Source organism: Papio anubis, chromosome 17, assembly GCF_008728515.1.
Source record: "Papio anubis isolate 15944 chromosome 17, Panubis1.0, whole genome shotgun sequence".
In the NCBI taxonomy this organism is placed as follows: domain Eukaryota; kingdom Metazoa; phylum Chordata; class Mammalia; order Primates; family Cercopithecidae; genus Papio; species Papio anubis.
In genome coordinates, this window is record NC_044992.1 from 2,497,324 (window position 1) to 2,519,550 (window position 22,227).

Genomic DNA, 22,227 nt, shown 5'->3' on the forward strand with positions numbered 1-22,227 from the left:
TCAGTTTCTTTTATTCTTTTTTTTTGTTCTTTCTTTCTTTTCTTTTCTTTTTCTTTTTTTTTTTGAGATGGAGTTTCACTCTTGTTGCCCGGGCAGGAGTGCAATGGCATGATCTCAGCTCACAGCAACCTCCGCCTCCCGGATTCAAGCGATTCTCTTGCCTCAGCCTCCCAAACAGCTGGGATTACAGGCATGTGCCACCACGCCCAGCTAATTTTGTATTTTTAGTAGAGACGGGGTTTCTCCATGTTGGCCAGGCTGGTCTTAGACTCCCAGGCTCAGGTGATTCACCCGCCTCGGCCTCCCAACGTGCTGGGATTACAGGTGTGAGCCGCCGCGCCCGGCCAGGGGGGTGCCATTTTCATCACATCATCAAGGGTATATACGGTCTTCCCTTTGTATTCCTGGCGGATTGGTGTGAGCACCCTTGGGGATACCAGAATTCAAGGATGTTCTAGTCCCTTGAGTAAAATGGTGAAGTACAGGTCACAGAATTTATTTGAGAAAAGAAATACAATAAAATAAATAAACTGGTGCCGGGTGTGGTAATGTGCACCAGCAGTGTATGCAGGTTCTGGTGTCTCCACATCCCCATCAACACTTATTATATCTCTATCTTTGCTTATAGCCATCCTAGTGAGTGTGAAATCGTGTCTCATTGTGATTTTCATTTGCATTTCCCTGATGGCTGATGATGTTGAGCATCTTTTCATGTAGTTATTGTCCATTTATATATCTTTTTTCTCTCTCTGTTTTTTTTTTTTTTTTTTTTGAGACGAAGTCTTGCTCTGTTGCCCAGGCCGGAGTGCAGTGGTACCATCTCGGCTCACTGCAAGCTCCACCTCTCAGGTTCACGCCATTCTCCTGCCTCAGCCTCCCGAGTAGCTGGGACTACAGGTGCCCGCCACCACGCCCGGATAATTTTTTGTATTTTTAGTAGAGACTGGGTTTCGCCGTGTTAGCCAGGATGGTCTTGATCTCCTGACCTCATGATCCACCCGCCTCGACCTCCCAAAGTGCTGGGATTATAGGCGTGAGCCACCGCGCCCGGCTGTCCATTTATATATCTTTTTAAGAGAAAGGACTATTCAGATCCTTTGCCCATATTTAAATTGTGTTAGTTGTCTTTGTATTATTGAGTTGTAAAAGTTTCTTTTTCTTTTCTTTTCTTTTTTTTTTTTGAGACAGAGTCCCACTGTGTCGCCCAGACTGGAGTGCAGTGGCACAATCCCAGCTCACTGCAACCTCCACCTCCCAGGTTCAAGTGATTCTCCTGTCTCAGCCTCCTGAATAGCTGGGATTACAGGCGCCCACCACCACGCCTGGCTAATTTTTGTATTTTTGGTAGAGATGGGGTTTCACCATGCTGGCCAAGCTGGTCTCGAACTCCTGACCTCAGGTGATACACTTGCCTTGGCCTTCCAAAGTGCTGTGCTGGAATTACAGGTGTGAGCCACTGCACCCAGCCTGGGTTAGGATTTCAACATAGAAATTTCATGGGGACACAAAAATTTGGGCCATAGCACTGGGTCTCTTCACTTCAAGTGATTCTCCTACCTCAGCCTCCTTGGTAGCTGGGGTTATAGGTGCACGCCACCATACCTGGCTAATTATTTATCTTTTGTAGAGATAGAGTTTCGCCATGTTGCCCATGCTGGTCTTGAACTCCCGGACTTAAGCAATCCTCCTACCTCAGCCTCTGAAAGTAGTGGGACTACAAGTATGAGCCACCACACCCAGCCTTCTTGCCGAGGTTTGAGTGGCTGATAGTGATTGAAAGGTTGGCCCTCTGTAGCAGTTACTCTCCTTCAGTGTAGTGTTCAGTGGGATTTCAGACACATGGCAGATCGTTGGGGATAGGCAATTTGTTTTTCTTTATATTCGATGCAATCCAATTCAGCAAACCTATTTTCTACATTAACAAGTTGGATTCATTAGTGGGGATCATCTGTGTCAGAGCATTCTGAGGATGTAGTAAGTTGATCACTGTTGTTGCTGTGATATTTACAGCAGGCTGGCTTCAAAGACCAGAGGGCTGTGTGAGGATGTTGTGGAGATTTCAGAGATGGATCAGATACAGCCTTTGTACTACAGCAGGGAGACAGACAGGCACATAAATAACTCATGTCCAGGCAGGCAGAGAGAAATGCTGTGATCAAGGTTAAGGAAGGACGGGCACGGCGGCTCACGCCTGGAATTCCAGTGCTTTGGGAGGCCAAGGTGGGTGGATCACGTGAAGTCAGGAGTTCAAGACCAGCCTGGCCAACATGGTGAAACCTGTCTCTACTAAAATTACACAAATTAGCTGGGTGTGGTGGCTGGTGCCTGTAATCCATGCTATTTGGGAGGCTGAGGCAGGAGAATCTCTTTTTTTTTTTTTGAGATGGAGTCTCATTCTGTCGCCCAGGCTGCAGTGCAGTGGCGCAATCTCGGCTCACTGCAAGCTCCGCCTTCCAGGTTCACGCCATTCTCCTGCCTCAGCCTCACGAGTAGCTGGGACTACAGGCACCCGCCACCATGCCCGGCTAATTTTTTGTATTTTTTTTAGCAGAGACGGGGTTTCACTGTGTTAGCCAAGATGGTCTTGATCTCCTGACCTCGTGATCCGCCCGCCTCGGTGTCCCAAAGTGCTGGGATTACAGGCATGAGCCACCGCGCCCAGCCTGAGGCAGGAGAATCTCTTGAACTTGGGAGGTGGGGGTTGCAATGAGCCGAGATTGCGCCACTGCACTCCAGCCTGGGTGACACAGTGAGACTGTCTCAAACAAACAAATCCCTCATTCACAGCCTCTGGGAGATGGGAGTGGAGAGCTGGAGGAGGTGGGGAGGCTGAGTGGGGTGAAGGCTGTGCACGCAGCCGAAGCTGTATTTCACCAGTGACAAGGGTGAGTGATGGGGTTGGAATGGGGGATGGCTCCTGAGTGGGCCTGCTCTCCTTTCAGCCTGGGGGCCTGTGTGTACCCGGTGAGGTCAAGGACAGCCTGATGTGATGTGTGGTCTGTCAGCCCAGGAGAGACCTTGTGCCTGTGCTGGGCCTCACATCCTCATCTATGAAATGAAGCTGCTGGACCAGATGAGTGACTTCTCGGGATTTTTCTGGCCCTGACAACCTACGATGATGTCATAATCAGAAGAGATCTTACATTTTTTAAAAAAAGGTATTTACGCTTCAAAAAATGTAAACTAGGCTGTGCGCAGTGGCTCACGCCTGTCATCCCAGCACTTTGGGAGGCTGAGGTGGACGGATCATTTGAGGTCAGGAGTTTGAGACCAGCTTGGCCAACATGGTGAAACCCCGTCTCTACTAAAAATACAAAAATTAGCTGGGGGTGGTGGTGGGTGCCTGTAATCCCAGCTGCTCAGGAGACTGAGGCAGGAGAATCGCATGAACCTGGGGGGTGGAGGTTGCAGTGAGCCGAGATTGTGCCATTGCCTGGGCGATACAGCGAGACTCTGTCTCAAAAAATGAAAATAAAAACAGAGTGAGATTCCATCTCAAAAAAAAAATAAATAAATAAAAATACAATGTAGTCACATGGTTCTCATTCAAAAGGGTCTAAGGCAGTGACAGAACTCCCCAGGCACTAGCTCCCTCCTTGGAGGCAACCAGGTTTTACTAGTTTATCAGTGTTATCAGTTTCTCCCACAGAGATGGCAACAGCCTGTCACCCAGGGCTGAATTCTGAGGAACCCAAGGATGGGGAAAGACAGGGAAACTCACGATCAGAATAGGATGGGATTCATCAGGGTGGGCTTCCTGGAGAAGCCTACTTTTCAGCCAGGTTTTACAGGAGGGGAGTCCCTTTGGGGCAGGAAGCAGGTCACAGAGGAGGGACATGTCCCAAATGGAAGTCATACTCTTTCCTCTCAAAGCTGTTCTCATCCAGCGTAGATGGCTCCTCAGCCAGCCACCTGCACAAACCAAGAACAGGGGAATGATGTTGCTGCCTGTCCTCTCGCCCAGCACCAGGTCCTGCCAACACCACTTCCTTAGCACACTCTCAAGTCACCCCATCTTACCTGAGCCGGGAGTGGTAGCTCACACCTGTAATCCCAGCACTTTGGGAGGCCGAGGTGGGTGGAACACGAGGTCAGGAGTTTGAGACCAGCCTGACCGACATGGTGAAACCTGGTCTCCACTAAAAACACAAAAATTAACCGGGTATGGTGACAGGTGCCTGTAATCCCAGCTGCTCGGGAGGCTGAGGCAGGAGAATCACTTGGACCCAGGCAGTAGAGGTTGCAGTGAGTTTCTAAAAAACAAACAGAGGGCACAGTGGCTCACGCCTGTAATCCCAGCACTTTGGGAGGCCGAGGTGGGCGGATCATTTGAGATCAGGAGATTGAGACCATCCTGGGTAACACGGTGAAACCCCGTCTCTACTAAAATAATACAAAAAATTAGCCGGGCGTGGTGGCGGGCGCCTGTAGTCCCAGCTACTTGGAAGGCTGAGGCAGGAGAATGGCGTGATCACGCCACTGCACTCCAGTCTGGGCAACAGAGCGAGACTCCATCTCAAAAAAAAAAAAAAAAAAAAAAGAGTTTGAGCAAGAGTAGCCTGGCCAACATGGTGAAATCCCCTCTCTACTAAAAATACAAAAAAGTAAGCCAGGCATGGTGCCATGCCCCTGTAATCTCAGCTATTCGGGAGGCTGAGGCATGAGAATGCTTGAACCTGGGAGGTGGAGGTTGTAGTGAGCTGAGATTGCACCGCTGCACTCCAGCCTGCGTGACGGAGTGAGACCCTGTCTCCAAACAAACAAACAAAGCATCTAACCTAGCCGTCCTATTATTTTCCACCCGGCAGCCGGGATGAGCGTCTCAACACGCCCACTGCATTATGTGGAGGAGAGTGGAAAGAGACAGGCAAGGACAGATGCTGTGGTTGGGCGGCCATGGGGGCGATGGCAGCCCCGTGTTCTGTAGCAGCCCAACCTCTTTCAGATCCAGGACACTGCGTCCTCTGTGCCCTGGGGCCCATTCTACCATGGCTCCTTTCTCCCAGTGAGTCCTCGTTACGAACTGAATGTTTGTGTCCCCTGAAACTCATAGGTTGAAATCCTAGTCCCTCACTGTGATGGGTTTAGGAGATGGACCCTTTGGGAGGGAGGGAGGTCTTGAAAGTGGAGCCCTCGGCGAGGCGCAGTGGCTCACGTCTGTAGTCCCAGCACTTTGGGAGGCCAAAGCAGGCGAATCACAAGGTCAGGAGTTCAAGCCCAGCTTGGCCAACATGGTGAAAACCTGTCTGTACTAAAAATACAAAAAATTAGCTGGGCGTGGTAGCGGGCACCTGTAATCCCAGGTACTTGGGAGGCTGAGGCAGGAGAATTGCTTGAACCCAGGAGGTGGAGGTTGCAAGGAGCCGAGATCACGCCGTTGCACTCCAGCCCGGGTGACAGAGTGAGACCCCGTCTAAAAAAAAAAAAAGAGAAAAGAAAGTGGAGCCCTCATGAATGGGATTAGTGTCAGTATACGAAGACGCATAAGAAGGATGCTCTGTGTCCCTGCCATGTGAGGATGCAATGGGCGTCCGCACGCCAGGAAGAGGGCCCTCACCAGGCACTGGCGCCTCAACCTTAGGACGCCCCAGCCTCCAAAACTGAGAGATACATTTACATTTCTGTCATTTAAGCCATGCGGTCTATGCTATTTGATTGTAGCAGCCGCAACTGTCTAACAGGGTCCTCCTTATCTTGTCCTTTAGAGCTCAGCTCAAACTGCCTCTCCCCGGGAGGACTTATGGGAAGTCCCCTCCCCCAGCGAATCCCCTGTGCCCCACTGGGCAACATCAGGGCAGCTGCACAGTCTTTTCTTTGTCATAGCACTTCATCCAGTTTGTAATGATACAGACAGACAGGCAGGCAGCGCCCCTAGTCTTCTCCCACGTTAAAGATTTGGAATTGGTGGCCAGGCGTGATGGCTCACGCCTGTAATCCCAGCACTTTGGGAGGCTGAGGTGGGTGGATCACGAGATCAGGAGTTTGAGACCAGCCTGGCCAACATGGTAAAACCCTGTCTCCACTAAAAACACACAAATTAACTGGGTGTGGTGACAGGTGCCTGTAATCCCAGCTGCTTAGGAGGCTGAGACAGGAGAATCACTTGAACCTCGGTGGCAGAGGTTGCAGTGAGTCGAGATCATGCCACTGCACTCCAGCCTGGGCGACAAAGTAAGACTCTGTCTCAAAAAAAAGAAAAAAAAAAAAAAAGTTGGAATAGGTAATCTCTCTCCTGTAGGAGAAGATACGTTGTGAAAAGGTCACTTTCCCATGCTCTTATCCACCCTCTTCTCTCTTCCCCCAACCCAGGAGGTGACTTTTATTAGCTTTTGTGTCTCCAGAGCGTCTATAGGTAAAGATAAGCGAGTATGAATTCCTGCTTTATTCCCTCCCCATTTTTTAACGTCCATAACCCATGAGGCCCCGCACTTGATTTTTTTCCTCTGAACGAGGTGCCTTGGAGATCTTGGCAGGATAGCAAATGGGAACACCCTCATTTACAACATGTTTTATGGCAGCACATGGCTTTATTATATGGATGCACCATAATTTAGTTAGCTCCCTACTGGAGGGTGCGTGGGTCACCCCCAGTCTTTTGCTATTACAGACAATCCCACAGCAAACACTGTCCACTTGCTGGAATCCCTAGATACATTTCCCAAAGAGGGAATTATTGGGTTAAAAGGGAAATGCATTTAGAATTCAGACAGATGTTGTCAGGTTGTCCTCCAAAGCGGTTGTACCAAGTGACATTCCCAGTGGTAATGTATCAGAGTGCCTGTTTGTAATTATACATTTATTTATGTGATTACTGGATGGTTTCTCTCCCCACAGGACGGCAGGGACTATGTCAGTTTTGTTTATCATCATAGGCACTCAATAAATGTTGAATTAGGCTGGGCATGATGGCGTATGCCTGTAATCCCAGAACTTTGGGAGGCCAAGGTGGGCAGATCACCTGAGGTCAGTAGTTCGAGACCAGCCTGGCCAACATGGTGAAACTCCATCTCTACTAAAAATACAAAAATTATTTGGGCATGGTAGTGGGTGCCTGCAATTCCAGCTACTCAGGAGACTGAGGGAGTAGAATCATGTGAACCCAGGAGGCGGAGGTTGCAGTGAGCTGAGATCAAGCCATTGCACTCTAGCCTGGGTGACAAGAGCAAAACTCTGTCTCAAAAAAAAAAAAAAAAAAAAAGTTGAATTAATGTGAGTTAATGAATAGATTCATGGTTCTTCCAGGAGGGGTTGGCCAGGGTAGGAGGCAGACCACCTTCCTTTAGTGTTCACTGTGCCCGGCCCAGCTTCCCTGATCCTTCCATAGGACAGCTGGGACCCTGGGAGAGACCCTGGAGGTTCTGGAAGACCTAATCCTGACTGCTGACTCCTAACCCCTGCTCCAGAGCAGCCCTTCTCCTGCTGTGAAATCAAGAATTCCATGGCTGGGCATGGTGGCTCACTCCTGTAAGCCCAGCACTTTGGGAGGCCCGGGCAGGAAGATCACTTGAGGCCAGGAGTTCAAGACCAGCCTGGGCAACATAGCAAGATCCTGTCTCTACAAAAAATGTAAAAAGAAAATTAGCTGGGTGGGGTGGCTTGTGCCTGTAGTCCTAGCTACTCAAGATGCCGAGGCGAGAGGATTGCTTGAGCCCACAAGTTGGAGGCTGCTGTGTACTATAATTGTGTCACTGCACTCTAGCCTGGATGAGAAAGTGAAGCTATGTCTCTTAAAAAAAAAAAAAAAGGCTGGGCATGGTGACTCATGCCTGTAATCCCAGCACTTTGGGAGGCTGAGGCGGGCGGATCACCAGGTCAGGAGATCAAGACCTTCCTGGCTAACACGGTGAAAGCCCTTCTCTACTAAAAATACAAAAAAATTAGCCAGGCGTGGTGGTGGGCGCCTGTAGTCCCAGCTACTCGGAGGCTGAGGCAGGAGAATGGCGAGAACCTGGGAGGCGGAGCTTGCAGTGAGCCAAGATCGCGCCACTGTACTCCAGCCTGGGCGACAGAGCGAGACTCTGTCTCAAAATAAATATATAAACAACAACAACAAAAAAAAAAAAAAAAAAGAAAAGAAAAAATAAATAAGTCCAATGTCTTAGCCCTGTGAGGGGGCTTAGAGGGTGGACCCTTGTCTGATGCCTGAATTCCCTGCATGCCCTCTGCTTACATACCTCCAGTGACGGGGAACTTACCCCTTCCAAGTGACTTATTTCAGCTCCAGACAACTAACTTTTAGAAAGCTTTTCCATCTACTGCCAGGCGCAGTGGTTCATACCTGTAATCCCAGCACTTTGGGAGGCCGAGGCTGGTGGATCACCTGAGGTCAGGAATTTGAGACCAGCCTGGCCAACACAGTGAAACCCCGTCTCTACTAAAAATACAAAAATTAGCCGGGCGTGGTGGCGGGCGCCTGTAATCCCAGCGACTCTGGAGGCTGAGGCAGGAGACTTGCCTGAACCCGGGAGGTAGAGCTTGCAGTGAGCCGAGATCGCGTCACTGCAGTCCAGCCTGGGCGACAGAACGAGACTCCACCTCAAAAAAAAAAAAAAAAAGAAAGAAAGAAAAAAGAAAAGAAAACTTTTCCATTTATTGAGTTGAAATCTGATCTTTCTAGCTGCCTCCTCTTCAGGGAATCTTAATGGTGGCCCTCTGGAAACAGGACTTTCTGACAGATGAGCAGGAGGGATGTTTGGAAACGGGTATCCCTCAGCAGTTCTCCGGCTAGCAGGGCTGACTGTCCCAAGGAGCTCTGCAGAGCTCTGTCACCTCCTCACTCTCTCCTGTCCCGCCCACAGGTACGTGCAGGAAGGGCGGTTCCAAATCGAGGAGAGGACGCTGACAGCCTTCCAGTGGCTCTACAGCCCGCAGCAGCATCGCATCCTCAGCCGGGCCGACCTCGAGTCTCCCTCCAGGTAAACGGGGCTTCTGCCTTCACCCTGACATTCTTTGGCCTCGGTCCGGGCCCCTCAGCTGGTACTCACAAAGCGAGCTCCATACTGGTCCGCAAATCCACCATGCGGAACTTTGCCCTCAGTGATGGGGAGGCTTTCTAGGAGAGAATTTATCAGCCTGGATGCTTGTCACACCTTGAATGCACTGAGCAACTCACTGCCTCAGCTTTCTCCTCTATAAAATGGATAGGATCATACTTTCCCTGCCTTCTCTTGGGAGATGATAAGTCTCCAGTGACATATGACTGCAGAGATTTACAAAGCCTGGAGATCGGTTGGGCTCAGTGGCTCATGCCTGTAATCCCAGCACTTTGGGAGGCTGAGGTCAGGAGTTCAAGACCAGCCTGTCCAACATGGTGAAAACCCATCTCTACTAAAAATACAAAAATTAGCTGAGTGTGGTGGCACATGCCTGTAATCCCAGCTACTTGGGAGGCTGAGACAGGAGAATCTCTTGAACCCTGGAGGCAGAGGTTGCAGTGAGCCAAGATCGCGCCACTGCACTCCAGCCTGGGCAACAGTGGGAGACTGTCTCAAAAAACAAACAAGCAAACAAACAAACAAAACGAAGCAAAAGACCGAAGACTGGAGATCCTGATTCCTCCCTCTCTGGAGGGAGAGTGGCAGGTAAATTTGCTGGGCACCCCCTGCTTTGACCTGGAGTCAGCCTTGCCTTCTTTGTCCGCCTCCTTAGACATGCTGGAGATTCCAGCTGGGATCCTGAGTCTGGGTGAGGGGCTGGGAAATGAGGGCTTTTCCTGACCCAGATCCTTGCTCTAAGACCCCTGCCCACTCTTCCCCTAGCACTGGACACGTGTGGCCACCATTGGCACTCACAACAGAGGCGTCTTGGTAACCCTTCTGCAGCCACAGCCCTTCCCAAGGCCTCTGTCACACCCGACCCTGGGCATTTCTTTCCACTTTCCCCATCAAAGCCATTTTTTTGTTGGTTTTGTTTTGTTTTTTAGACGGAGTTTCACTCTTGTCGCTCAGGCTGGAGTACAATGGCGCGATCTTGGCTCACTGCAACCTCTGCCTCCTGGAGGCAATTCTCCTGCCTCAGCCTCCCGAGGAGCTGGGATGACAGATGCCGCCACCATGCCTGACTAATTTTTGTATTTTTAGTAGAGTCAGGGTTTCACCATCTTGGCCAGGCTGGTCTCGAACTCCTGATCTCAGGTGATCCACCCACCTTGGCCTCCCAAAGTGCTGGGATTATAGGCGTGAGCCACTGTACCCAGCCATATAACTTCAGATTTCATATATGGGAAGGCTACATGCCAGAGGACTTGAAGAAGAGTCTGCCAGATAGTCACTGAGATAAGTGACTGAATTCATTTTTGTGATAGAATATTAATTTTTTTTAAGAGATAGAGTCTCACTGTGTTGCCCATGCTGGCCTTGAACCCCTGGGCTCAAGTGATCCTCCTGACTCAGCCACAATAGTTTTTTTTTTTTTTTTTTTGAGGTGGAGTTTCGCTCTTGTTGCCCAAGCTGGAGTGCAGTGGCACGATTTTGGCTCACTGCAGCCTCCACCTCCGGGGTTCAAGCGATTCTCCACCCTCAGTCTCCTGAATAGCTGGGATTACAGGCATGCGGCATCACGCCCAGTTAATTTTTTGTATTTTTAGTACAGACGGGGTTTTGCCATGTTGGTCAGGCTGGTGTCGAACTCCTGACCTCAGATGATCCACCCACCTCTGCCTACCAAAGTGCTGGGATTACAGGCATGAGCACAATAGTTTTTAATTATTTTATTTAATTTATTTTGAGACAGGGTCTCACTCTGTCACAGGCTGGTTGCAATGGGGTGATGCGGCTTACTACTGACATCAAACTCTGGGGCTCAAGTAATCCTCCTGTTCAGCCTTCTGAGTAGCTGGGACTACAGGCATGCACCACCTTGTATAGCTAATTTATTTCATTTTATTCTTATTTTTTGTTTTTTTTTTGTTTTTTGGGGAGGCAGTCTGTATCACCAGGCTGGAGTGCAGTGGCTGATCTGTCACTGCAAGCTTCGACCTCACAGGTTCACGCCATTCTCCTGCCTCAGCCTCCTGAGTAGCTGGGACTCATAGGCGCCCACCACCCAGCATGGCTAATTTTTTGTGCAGTAGAGGCGGGGTTTCACTGTGGTCGATCTCACGACCTTGTGATCCAGCCCGCCTAGAGGCCTCCCAAAGTGCTGGGATTACAGGCATTAGTGCACCAACCTTATTCTTATTTTATAGAGATAAAGTCTTCTTTTTTTTCTTGCCAAACTAGTCAACTCCCTAAATTCCATATTCCACCTCTACTCAAGTGCTGGGATTCTGGGCTTGTGTCCACTATACCCATAATAATTATTTAATTCCAGACAGGTCTCACTGCTTCCTCCTTAAGGATTTAAATTCTGTCCTTGCCAAATCTCAGCTCCACTACCAAAGCTCCGCCTCCTGGAGTTCACTGTCTCCTGCCTCCAGCCCCTCCTGAGTAGCTTCTGGGACCCCTGGCCTCCCTCCCACCTTGGCCAATTTTAACATTTTAGGGGCGAGTGCTCATGAGCTGGAGTGCAGTAAAGCCCTTGATCTCGGCTCCACAAGCTCCGCCCTGGGATTCCATGGTGTCCTGCCTCAAACTCCTGGTGGCTGGGACTGGGCCTTGCCCACAGCGCCAATGAATTTTGTATTTTTTTTTTTTTTTTTTTTTGGGGCTGGAGTGCGGCTCTGTAAGCCCGGGCGCTGGAGTCTGGGTGGCGGATCTCAGCTCACCTGGCTCCGCCTCCGGGTTCCGCGCCATTCTCCTGCCTCAGCCTCCCGAGTAGCTGGGACCACAGAGCCAGCCACTTATTGGCTAGTTTTTGTATTTTAGTAGAGGCGGGTTTCACCTTGTTAGCCAGGATGGTCTACGATCGCCCTGACCTGCGTGATCCGCCATTCGGCCTCTAAAGAATGCTGGGATTACAGGCTTGAGCCACGCAGCGCCAGGCCCGAATTTTTGTGCAGTGAGACGGGGTTTCACTGTGGTCTCGATCTCCTGACCTTGTGATCCGGCCGCCTCGGCCTCCCAAAGTGCTGGGATTACAGGCGTGAGCCACCGCGCCCGGCTAGTTCCTGTTATGTGTCATGCAAATACTTGGCAGGAATAAATTGATTTAATATTCATAGCAATGCTATGATCTAGGTACTATTGTTGTCCTCATTTTTCAGATCAGGAAACTGAGGGCAGAGCTTAAGTCGCAGCTAGTGAGTGTCAGTGCTCCCAACTGCTATGCACACTGCCTCTCAGAGAATAAGGTTTGTACTTGAAGTGGGGGGAAAGGGGTGGTAATTTCTTTTTCTTTTCCTTTTCTTTTCTTTTTTTTTTTTTTTGAGATGGAGTTTTGCTCTTGTTGCCCAGGCTGGAGTGCAATGGCATGATCTCGGCTCACCACAACCTCCATTTCCCAGGTTCAAGAGATTCTCCTGCCTCAGTCTCCCGAGTAGCTGGGATTACAGGCATGTGCCACCATACCCAGCTAATTTTGTATTTTTAGTAGAGACAGGGTTTCCCCATGTTGCCTGGGCGGGTCTCGAACTCCTGACCTCATGATCTGCCCGCTTCGGCCTCTCGAAGTGTTCAGATTACAGGCGTGAGCCACTGTGCCCAGCCTCTTTACAAAAAGCAAGAAGGTGGCATCCGGAAACTACAGATGGGTGGACTCAGCATCGGTCCTAGTCAAGTTCCAGAGTCAGTTATTAAAGAGGAGGTTTGGGGGCATTTAGAAAAGGAAGACGTGGACGATCAGCATCAGTGAGTGGGTTCCTTAAGAACTCACCCTACTAGGGGAAGCTTTTTGCTTTTCTTTTTTTTCGAGATGGAGTCTTGCTCTGTCGCTCAGGCTGGAGTGCAGTGGCACGATCTCGGCTCACTGCAAGCTCTGCCTCCTGGGTTCATGCCATTCTCCTGCCTCAGCCTCCCAAGTAGCTGGGACTACAGGCGCCCACCGCCACGCCTGGCTATTTTTTGTGTTTTTAGTAGAGACGGGGTTTCACCACGTTAGCCAGGATGGTCTCGATCTCCTGACCTGGTGATCCGCCTGCCTTGGCCTCCCAAAGTGTTGGGATTACAGGTGTGAGCCACCGCACCCGGCCAGCTTTTTGCTTTTCTGATTAGTTTTCTAGACTCAAAATTAGACCTAGGGGTGGAGCAGGAGATTGTGGCAAGCAATTGTTCTTTCTTCCTGTGGTCAGGGCCTTGCAGATGACACGCAGCCACGTGGGCAGAGGGATGGGACAGCTAAGGAGGCTGGTGATTGGACTGCCATCAGCTGAGTTCTACTCAGTGTGTGTATTCATTTATTTATTTGTTTATTTATTTATTTTGAGACCGAGTCTCCCTCTGTCACCCAGGCTGGAGTGCAGTGGCGCGATCTTGGCTCACTACAAGTTCCGCTCCCTCCCGCCCCCCCCGCCGGGTTCACGCTATTCTCCTGCCTCAGCCTCCTGAGTAGCTGGGACTACAGGTGCTCGCTGCCACGCCTGGCTAATTTTTTGTAGTTTTAGTAGAGACGGGGTTTCAACGTGTTAGCCAGGACGGTCTGGATCTCCTGACCTCATGATCTGCCCGCCTCAGCCTCCCAAAGTGCTGGGATTACAGGCGTGAGCCACTGCGCCTGGCTACTCAGTGTGTTTAAAGGTGGTTTGGTGAGGAATGGCATGGCCAGTGTGCTGGCAACATTGCTGATGGCAGGAACCTGGGTACCATTCCAGCAGGCAAGATGGCAGAATTGGGACCCAAAGTGCCCTGGAAGCTGAATTCCAGATCCAAGTCCAGTAGATACTATTCATTCATTCATTCATTCATTCATTTTAGCAAGGAACCTCACAGTAGACAGTATTTATTTATTTATTTATTTATTTATTTATTTATTTATTTATTCTTTTTTGAGACAGTTTCACTCCTGCTGCTCAGGCTGGAGTGCAATAGTGCCATTGCGGCTCGCTGCAACCTGCACCTCCTGGGTTCAAGCAATTCTCCTGCCTCAGCCTCCTCTGTAGCTGGCATTACAGGTGCCCGCAACGATGCCCAGCTAATTTTTGTAGTTTTAGTAGAGACGGGGGTTTCACCATGTTGGCTAGGCTGGTCTCAAACTCCTGCCCTCAGGTAATCTGCCAGCCTTGACCTGCCAAAGTGCTGAGATTACAGGCATGAACCACCGCGCCTGGTCCGGTAGTAGACACAATTTAATAGGGGTAAAGGATAAATGTATTTTGGTTTCTAATCCTGTCTGCACCTGGGCAGCAGAGTGAAGGAATCAAAATCGTCTGAAGGGTTCCCATGGAGTAGAAGCTTGCGTAAGGCCCCATGTGTTAGGTGTGTACCAAAGGAAATGCTTATATTTTGAGGCTGCAAGAGCTCAGGGCAGCATCCAGAGCGAGGGAAGGGAAGGTCCTGCTGTTCTGAGGCCAAGGCTCTATAAGGAATGCTCCTTTGGTTGTTCATTTATTTGGTGGGCATGGATTGAACACCGTTCCTCTGCCAGACATTGTGCCAGGTGTTTCCCTTGAACAACTGAGCAGTAGTATTTCTGGGTGATGGAATGGGCTGCTGATAGGACTATGGGCTGGTCACCCCTGCTATCCTTTCTTTTTTTTTTCTTTTTTTTGAGATGTAGTCTTGCTCCATTACCCAGGCTGGAGTGCAGTGGTATGATCTGGGCTCTCTGCAACCTCCGCCTCCCGGTTCCAGTGATTCTTCTGTCTCAGCCTCCCGAGCAGCTGGGACTACAGGTGCCTGCCACCATGCCCAGCTAATTTTTGTATTTTTAGTAGAGACGGCGTTTCACCATGTTGGCCAGGCTGGTCTTGAATTCCTGACCTCAGGTGATCCACCCACCTTAGCCTCCCAAAGTACTGAGATTACAGGCGTGAGCCACCGCACCTGGCCAGCCACCATGCCTGGCCTCCCTGCTATCTACTTTTTTTTTCCCCCAAGACGGAGTCTTGCTCTGTCGCCCAGGCTGGAGTGCAGTGACACGATCTCAGCTCACTACAACCTCCGCCTCCCGGATTCGAGCAATTCTTCTGCCTCAGCCTCCTGAGTAGCTGGGATTACAGGTATGCACAAATACGCCCTGCTAATTTTTTTTTTTTTTGTATTTTTAGTAGAGACGGGGGTTTCACCATATTGACCGAGTTGGTCTCGAACTCCTAACCTCAAACGATCCACCCGCCTCAGCCTCCCAAAGTACTAGGATTACAGGCGTGAGGCACCGCGGCCAGCCACCTTGCCTGGCCTCCCTGCTATCCTTTCTTTTTCCCACAACTATCCATTGTGATCCTGCTCTGGGTCAGGCCCTCAAGGAAGACCAGGGTACTGCCTCCATGGGCCACACATCCTGGTGGGAGAGACAGACAATAAACATGTAAACGCAGAGACAAGAGAATTTCCCAACATGACCGGCGTGCTGAAAAACTCACGCAGGGCATCGAGATAATGAGCGGCCAGTGGGTGTGTGGAGACTCTGGAAGAGGTGGAAGACCTCTCCAAGAAAGTGACATTTGAACTGAGTCCTGAAGGGCACAGGGGCGACCATGCAAAGAAGCTGCTGGTGAGAGGTGTTGAGTGGGTGGTGGGGAGGGGGCACAGGGCATGGGTGGAAGAGTCCTTCTGCAGGGGGAGCAGCAAGTGAAAGGCTGTTCTAGAAGCAGAAGGCCATTGTAGCCAGAGCAGAGTCATGACCGACAGGGTCATGAGGCCACGACCCACAGACAGAAGCGAAGATTTCCGTGCAATTAAAGGAATGGCTTTCTAGCACTTAGAGCTGCCTGAGGATGGCGTGGGCTCCCCCGAGGAAGAGAACTTCCCATCACTGGGAGTGTGCAAGCCATAGTCAAAGACCGCTCTCCGTGGAGGTTATCGAGGATGAGACTCAAGCTTCCCAAAGGCTGGCTAGAGGACCTTTCGTTCCTTCATCCCCTTCACCTTCGGGAGCATCCTTGGTCCGGCGGAAGCTGGGGGGATGTCTGTGGAGTGCATGGATGAAAGTTCCAGGCCGAGCGCGGTGGCTCATGCCTGTCATCCCACCACTTTGGGAGGCCGAGGCGGGCGGATCACCTGAGGCCAGGAGTTCGAGACCGGCCTGGCCAACATGGCGAAACCCCGTCTCTACTAAAAATACAAAAAGTAGCCGAGTATGGTGGCGGGTGCCTGTAGTCCCGGCTACTGGGCAGGCTGAGGCACGAGAATCGCTTGAACCCGGGAGGCGGAGGTTGCAGTGAGCCGAGATCGCGCCACTGCACTCCAGCCTGGGGGACAGAGCAAGATTCTGTCTCAAAAAAATCCAGTCTCCAGATTCCAGGCAGCGGGGAGTTTCAGGGGTCTGAGCAGCCCTGGAGACTCGCAGCATAGCACTCTGTACCCCGTCCCGGGTCCCGCGCAACGCAGAGCTAGAGGGAGCCCCAGAGTATCTTCCTCAGTAGATCAGGAGCCCCCAGGCCTCACCGCACCTCCGTTCCCTATTGCCCCCGTTGCATCTTCCAGGAACCCCTGGAGGGCAGGCTGCTCCTTCTCTCCCCGGGTCCTCTGGGTGCACCTGCCCCGCCCCGCGCCTTTGTTCCGGAGGAGCCGCCTTGGGCAGCCCCCAGGGCGCTCAGGACCCGCTGTACCCTCCGCCACCGCCTCCCGGTGCCCGCCCCTCCGCCCCCTCTCCGCGGCTGCGCCAGACGATCCGCAGCGGCACAGGGACCAGGGCGCGCCCCGGGTGGCGGAGACGCGGCGACGGCGGGAGCTGGAGGACCCCTGACCCTGGATCCGCGCGGGCTCCGGCTGCGCGTGCGCGGCGGTGGCAGCGCGGGGCGCCAGGTGTGCGGGCGGCGGCGGCTGCGGAGGGCGCGGCTTTGTGCGCTGGGGCCGGGCCAGGGTGCGCGCGTGCGCGGCGGGGCTGCTGCGAGGGACCCCGCCGCCCCGGAGGAAGAGGAGGAGGGGGCTGGGCCGAGGGTGGGGGCGACCACGGGGACCGAGGTGCCCTTCGCTCCGGGTCCGGAGGCAGCCGCGCGCCAGGCGGCGCAGAAGGTCAGTGGTCCCCGGGGCTGGGATTCCGCAGCCAGCCTGGATCGGGACGTGCGTCCTGGTGTGACTGACGGGGAATCGGAGCGTGTGTGGAGTGTGAACGCGTGTGTTTGCAGACAGACACCGGCACGTATGGACGGCGCGAGCCGGTGCTGCGATCCCGCGGAGCCATCCGGCGTCACGGGCTGTGCTGGGGAGGTGGGGTGACCGTCCTCAGAAACCCCCGCGGGTGGGGCGCTGCATACACGTCCACCTATAGGGTGTGTGTGCGTGCGTGAGGTGTGCAGCCCCTGTCAGAGTCTGGCGAGAGAAGCTGACCGGCAAGGAGGTCAGATATGGGCTGTTTACAGGTGGCGGTAGAAGGAAAACAGCCAGGAACCCCAGGAGGACCCTGGAGCTGGGCTGGGCTTGCTGAAACCCCCCTATCCTATCCTCGCTCCAGCCTGTGCCTGTTGCAGGGAGAGGAGCTGGGGTGGTGGGGTGCCGGCTGAGAGGCCTTGAGGGATCTTTGGGAGCGGGGCCCAATTCCAGCCTGATCCTCATTTCCAGAGGCTTGGATGGGTGTGGGGGTGCCGGCCCTGGCTGGGGAGTCTAGGGCAGGCGTGTGTTCAGGAGAACTCAGGGGTCCGTGTAGACTGTCCTCTGGCTTTGCTGGCACCAGGTGCTGTGTGTCTGGACCTGGGAACTGGCTGAGGGATCCCCTTCCTTCCTCTCATTTGTTTTCTATAGCTGCCCCTACATCCTTGTTAACAAACCTGAAGGGCACTTATATGCCAGTGGGGTTTGCTGGGATGTGCCCTGTTGAGCGGCTCTTATCAGAGAAGCCTCCATGGGAATGAGAGTTGTCCTGAGCCGGGTGCCAGGGCTCTCGCGTTCTTCGCCTGTTTTGTGACCCTGGGGCCATCCCTTAAGCCCTATAGGCCTCAGTTTCCCATGGCGCTCTGCCCTCCCCCTTCTTCCTGTTGCGGGGTAGGGAGTAAACAGCTCGCACAGCTGCCTGGGGCCGGGAGGCTGGGAGGCAGGGAGTGACTCAGGGCCTGTGAGGTCTTGGGCAGTAATATTTCAGGGGAAAGTCCTGGCACATCCTTTTGACTTGGGCAGGAGTTGGGCGAGGCTCTGCCCTCGTCTCCAAACTGTGGTGCTGGGTTTTCTGAGTCCTGCGGTGGGGTGGGGTGGGCGTCTGTTGGATCTGGCTGCTCAGGCTTCAGGAAGCTGCCTCTGGTCCCTCCTTCCTTCCCAGATGTCAAGGAGTTGGAGAGGGATGGGGCTGGGGGGCCTGGCCGCCGGGTGGGATGTCGGGGCTGGAGCTGAAGAACTACAGCAGCCACTCTTGGTCCCTGTGTTTGATGTTACTGGGCAGAGACAGATTCTAAGCTCAGGTAGTGTCGGGGCAGGTCTAAGTGGGACTGCTCAGCTCAGCATGTTGAGGCGATTTGGTGGGAGGTGGCCTCCGCTCCAGAGAAGAGGACCCTGCTGTGGAGGCGCGCTCGCAGCCCTCCTCACCCTCTTTCCCATGACCCTCTCTGATCAACTTTGGCTGAGCCACCATGGCTCAGAATGACTTGAGCCTTGAGGGAAAGGGACCCTGGCAGGGATGGGGGTGGTGGCAGGGTCACATAGTGGTTAAGCATGAAGGCCCTGGTGTCACTCAGACCTGGGTGTGAGTCCCAGCTCCACCACCTACTGCTGTGGCTGCACCTGCATTCCCCTCCATGGGAGCCTGAGAAAAAGGCTTGCAGGCCGTGGCTTATTTGGGAAGTGATCTCAGGAAACAAGGGCGAGGACAGCGGGTTTGAAGGAGAGAAAGGGGAAGCAACTATTTGATTATTCCCACCGCTCTCCTGGGCGGTGTCCGGAGGAGTCTTACAGACAACTGCTCTGCTGGGGAGTGAAACAGGGAAGCATTTACCCATTAGCTCCGTCCCCTGCCGGACAAAGGTGGCTCCGTGGACATTCACTCCCGTGTGGACTTCCAGATTGCACACATGTGGGGCCCAAGTGGTTTCCTGTGGGTATTCCACACGGCAGCTTCCAAGAAGGTCCGGCATGGCCTGACATGAAGCACTGTCATGTTGCACCTGTAAGACGCTGCTTGGAGCCTGCAGGGACCTGGTCATGGCAGAAGTGTTTGGAGTGAGAGGTGGGGCCAAAAGGGCTGGAAGCAGCAAACTGAGGTGTCTAACACCGTGTGACCTTGGGCAAGTTACCTGACTTCTCTGAGCCTTGGTTTCCTTAGCTGGGTGTTTTAAGTGTTAATGAGGCATGTATTGAATTTGTGAACATGCTGATGGGCCCATAGCAGGGGCTTCACCAGGGTATTTCTGTATGGCCAGGAAGACCACACACCCAGGGTGGCTCAGATAGTCATTCATTCAAGTGAAGGTGGGCCCGCATAAGATAACCTCTAAAGACTCCTCCCGGTCATGGGACCTGGGGCTCCGGGGCTAGGCTGCTGACCTGGTCAGTTCCTCTAGGACTGTGGCCCAGTTTCCCAGACCTCCTGAATGCTTCCATTTCACAGCCTGTGAATTGGAGTCAGTGATGTCCTGCTCCTGGGCTGGCCACTCAGAGGTACCTCTTCCTGGGCTCTGCCCCAGGAGGACAAAGAAACCGGCACTGGGCAGAGGAGGGCGAGGGGAGTGGGGGGCTCAGAAGCAGGTGCTTGAAGGAGGAGTGGAGGGAGGGTGGATGCTGGCATTTCTGGCATTGAGAGCTGGCATATGGTCATGGGCATGGGTCTGGGCCGTAGTCAGTGGGGGAGGACAAGGCAGGGGGCTGGGGGAGTGCAGGAAAGGAAGGTGAGCGGGTTGACAGAAGGTGGCCAAGAAGGATGGAAGAGACGGACGGAGAGTAGGTTGGGCAGCCTTGGGGTGTGGGGATTCACAGCGTCTGGGGTGGTGATGACCAAATGGGAGGGTGATGGGGTGGCACGAAGGAAGGGAGGGCAGCAGGTGAGGTCTAGTTCGGGCTTCCTAGGGCGTAAGCTGGAGCAGGTTTCATGGTTCGTGGTACAGCATCCACAAGCCTCCTCATTCTTTTTTTTTTTTTTTTTTTGAGACGGAGTTTCCCTCTTGTTGTCCAGGATGGAGTGCAGCGGCACAATCTCAGCTCACCGCAACCTCCGCCTCCTGGGTTCAAGTGATTCTCCTGTCTCAGCCTCCCAAGTAGCTGAAATTACAGGCATGTGCCACCACGTCCTGCTAATTTTTGTATTTTTAGTAGGGACGGGGTTTCTCCATGTTGGTCAGGCTGGTCTTGAACTCCTAACTTCAGGTGATTCACCCACCCCGGCCTTCCAAAGTGCTGGGGTTACAGGCGTGAACCACCACCCCTGGCCAAAGCCTCCTCATTCTTTTTTCCATGGTGTCCACCTGCCCCTCCCAGGCCACCACCCCCTTTGACAGGGGAGGAGCTGTCTGCAAACGCTTAGTTCCTGTTATGAGCGGCGATTGGAGAAGGTCCGGAGGTGCCTTTGCCAAGGCCTGTTGCCATGGTGCCATGGTGGGCCTTGTCTCCCTACTGTCTCCCATCTCTGAGCAATGTGCCACCCCTCCGGGAGAGGTCACAGAGTGGGGAAGGTGTCCAGCTGTCTCTTTGCTCATGCATGGCCAGCTCAGGCTGGCCTTACAAAGGTCACTGCGTTCATCCCTCTGCCTGCAGGCAAGGTCACACCCAGCCTACGCTGGGAGATGCAGCAGCTGCTGTCTTCATTACAGTCATTTAAAGTCTACTCCGATCTCTGCAATTTGTTTTTAATAAGTGTAATGAAAAATAAAGCAATGATACCAGCCTATTCATCTGCTCTCCTTTTAAAGAGGGCATCTCATGGATGATCCTCTTCTTGTCCATACCTCTTTCAGTGCTTTCGTGCCTGTCCAGTAGAAAGTTCTTTCTCATGTCTGATGTCAGCCTGACATGCTGTACTGTTTTTAGGTGTGTTTTGCGTTTTTGATTTTCTATTTGTTGCAACCGTTCAGGGCTTCCAGATGGTTCTAAGGGAATTCCTGTCTACCTGCTCATGATGTGGAGCAGGTTCAGGGGCACCCTAGGCAGGTGTGATGCTAAGGCATGAATCGTGCTTTGGGGGAACTGGCCTGAGACAAGGCTGTGCCGAGCCCCTGGCCCCGCCCACGCTCTGGTTCTGGACTCTTGCGGCTGTCAGGGCCAGCTCGTTCCCAGTCCTTTCCCTAGTTCAGATCCAGGATTACTGGCCTTCTTGGACCGTGCTGGGCCTGCTGGTTTGGCTCTGCCAGGTCTGGGTCAGCAGATGGCAGCAGGCATGGGCACCTGGGGGACGCTGGCACAGTCAGGGCCCTGCCGATTAGATGGCTGGTGGTGAGCAAGAGCCGGAGGGGAGAGACAGGGAGTGACAGGCAGTCGGGAACACTGAGGTGTGCCTGTGCACGTGGACACACCTGTGCTTGGCGTGCACATGTGGGCCTGGAGGGCTTGTTGCTGGACTGCTGTGTCTGGACGTCTCTGGGTGGCTGTATGTGGTTCTTCTGAGCACGTCTCTGTGTGTGAGCATGTCTCTGTGTGGCACGTCTCTGTGTGTGCACGTCTCTGTGTGAGCACGTCTCTGTGTGAGCACGTCTCTGTGTGTGGCACGTCTCTGTGGCACGTCTCTGCGTGAGCATATCTCTGTGAGCACGTCTCTGTGTGAGCACGTCTCTGTGGCACGTCTCTGTGTGTGGCACGTCTCTGTGTGAGCACGTCTCTGTGTGAGCATATCTCTGTGAGCACGTCTCTGTGTGTGCACGTCTCTGTGTGTGCACGTCTCTGTATGGCACGTCTCTGTGTGGCACGTCTCTGTGTGAGCACGTCTCTGTGTGAGCACGTCTCTGTGTGTGGCACGTCTCTGTGGCACGTCTCTGCGTGAGCACGCCTCTGTGGCACGCCCCCGTGTGGCACGCCTCTGTGTGAGCACGCCTCTGTGTGAGCATATCTCTGTGAGCACGCCTCTGTGTGTGCACGCCTCTGTGTGAGCACATCTCTGTGTGAGCATATCTCTGTGAGCATCGCCCTCTGTAAAAATGCCTCTGTGTGAGCACATCTCAGGTGAGCATATCTCTGTGAGCACGCCTCTGCGTGAGTACATCTCTGTGGAGCTAACGCCTCTGTGTGTGTGCACGCCTCTGTGTGTGGCACGCCCCTGTGTGTGAGCACGCCTCTGTGTGGCACCGCCTCTGTGTGTGCATCGCCTCTGTGTGAGCATCGCCTCTGTGAGCATCGCCTCTGTGTG

General features: G+C 52.9%; 1 protein-coding gene across 1 annotated transcript in view; it reads left to right on the top strand.

The window, feature by feature from the left end:
* The first annotated feature begins 16,886 nt into the window (after window positions 1-16,886).
* Window positions 16,887-22,227, top strand: part of RAP1GAP2 (RAP1 GTPase activating protein 2) — a 270,089-nt gene continuing 264,748 nt past the window's right edge. Inside the window, exon 1 of the mRNA XM_017950250.3 lies at window positions 16,887-16,988. The gene's annotated coding sequence lies outside the window, so the exon portion shown is untranslated. The remainder of the gene's footprint in view (window positions 16,989-22,227) is intronic.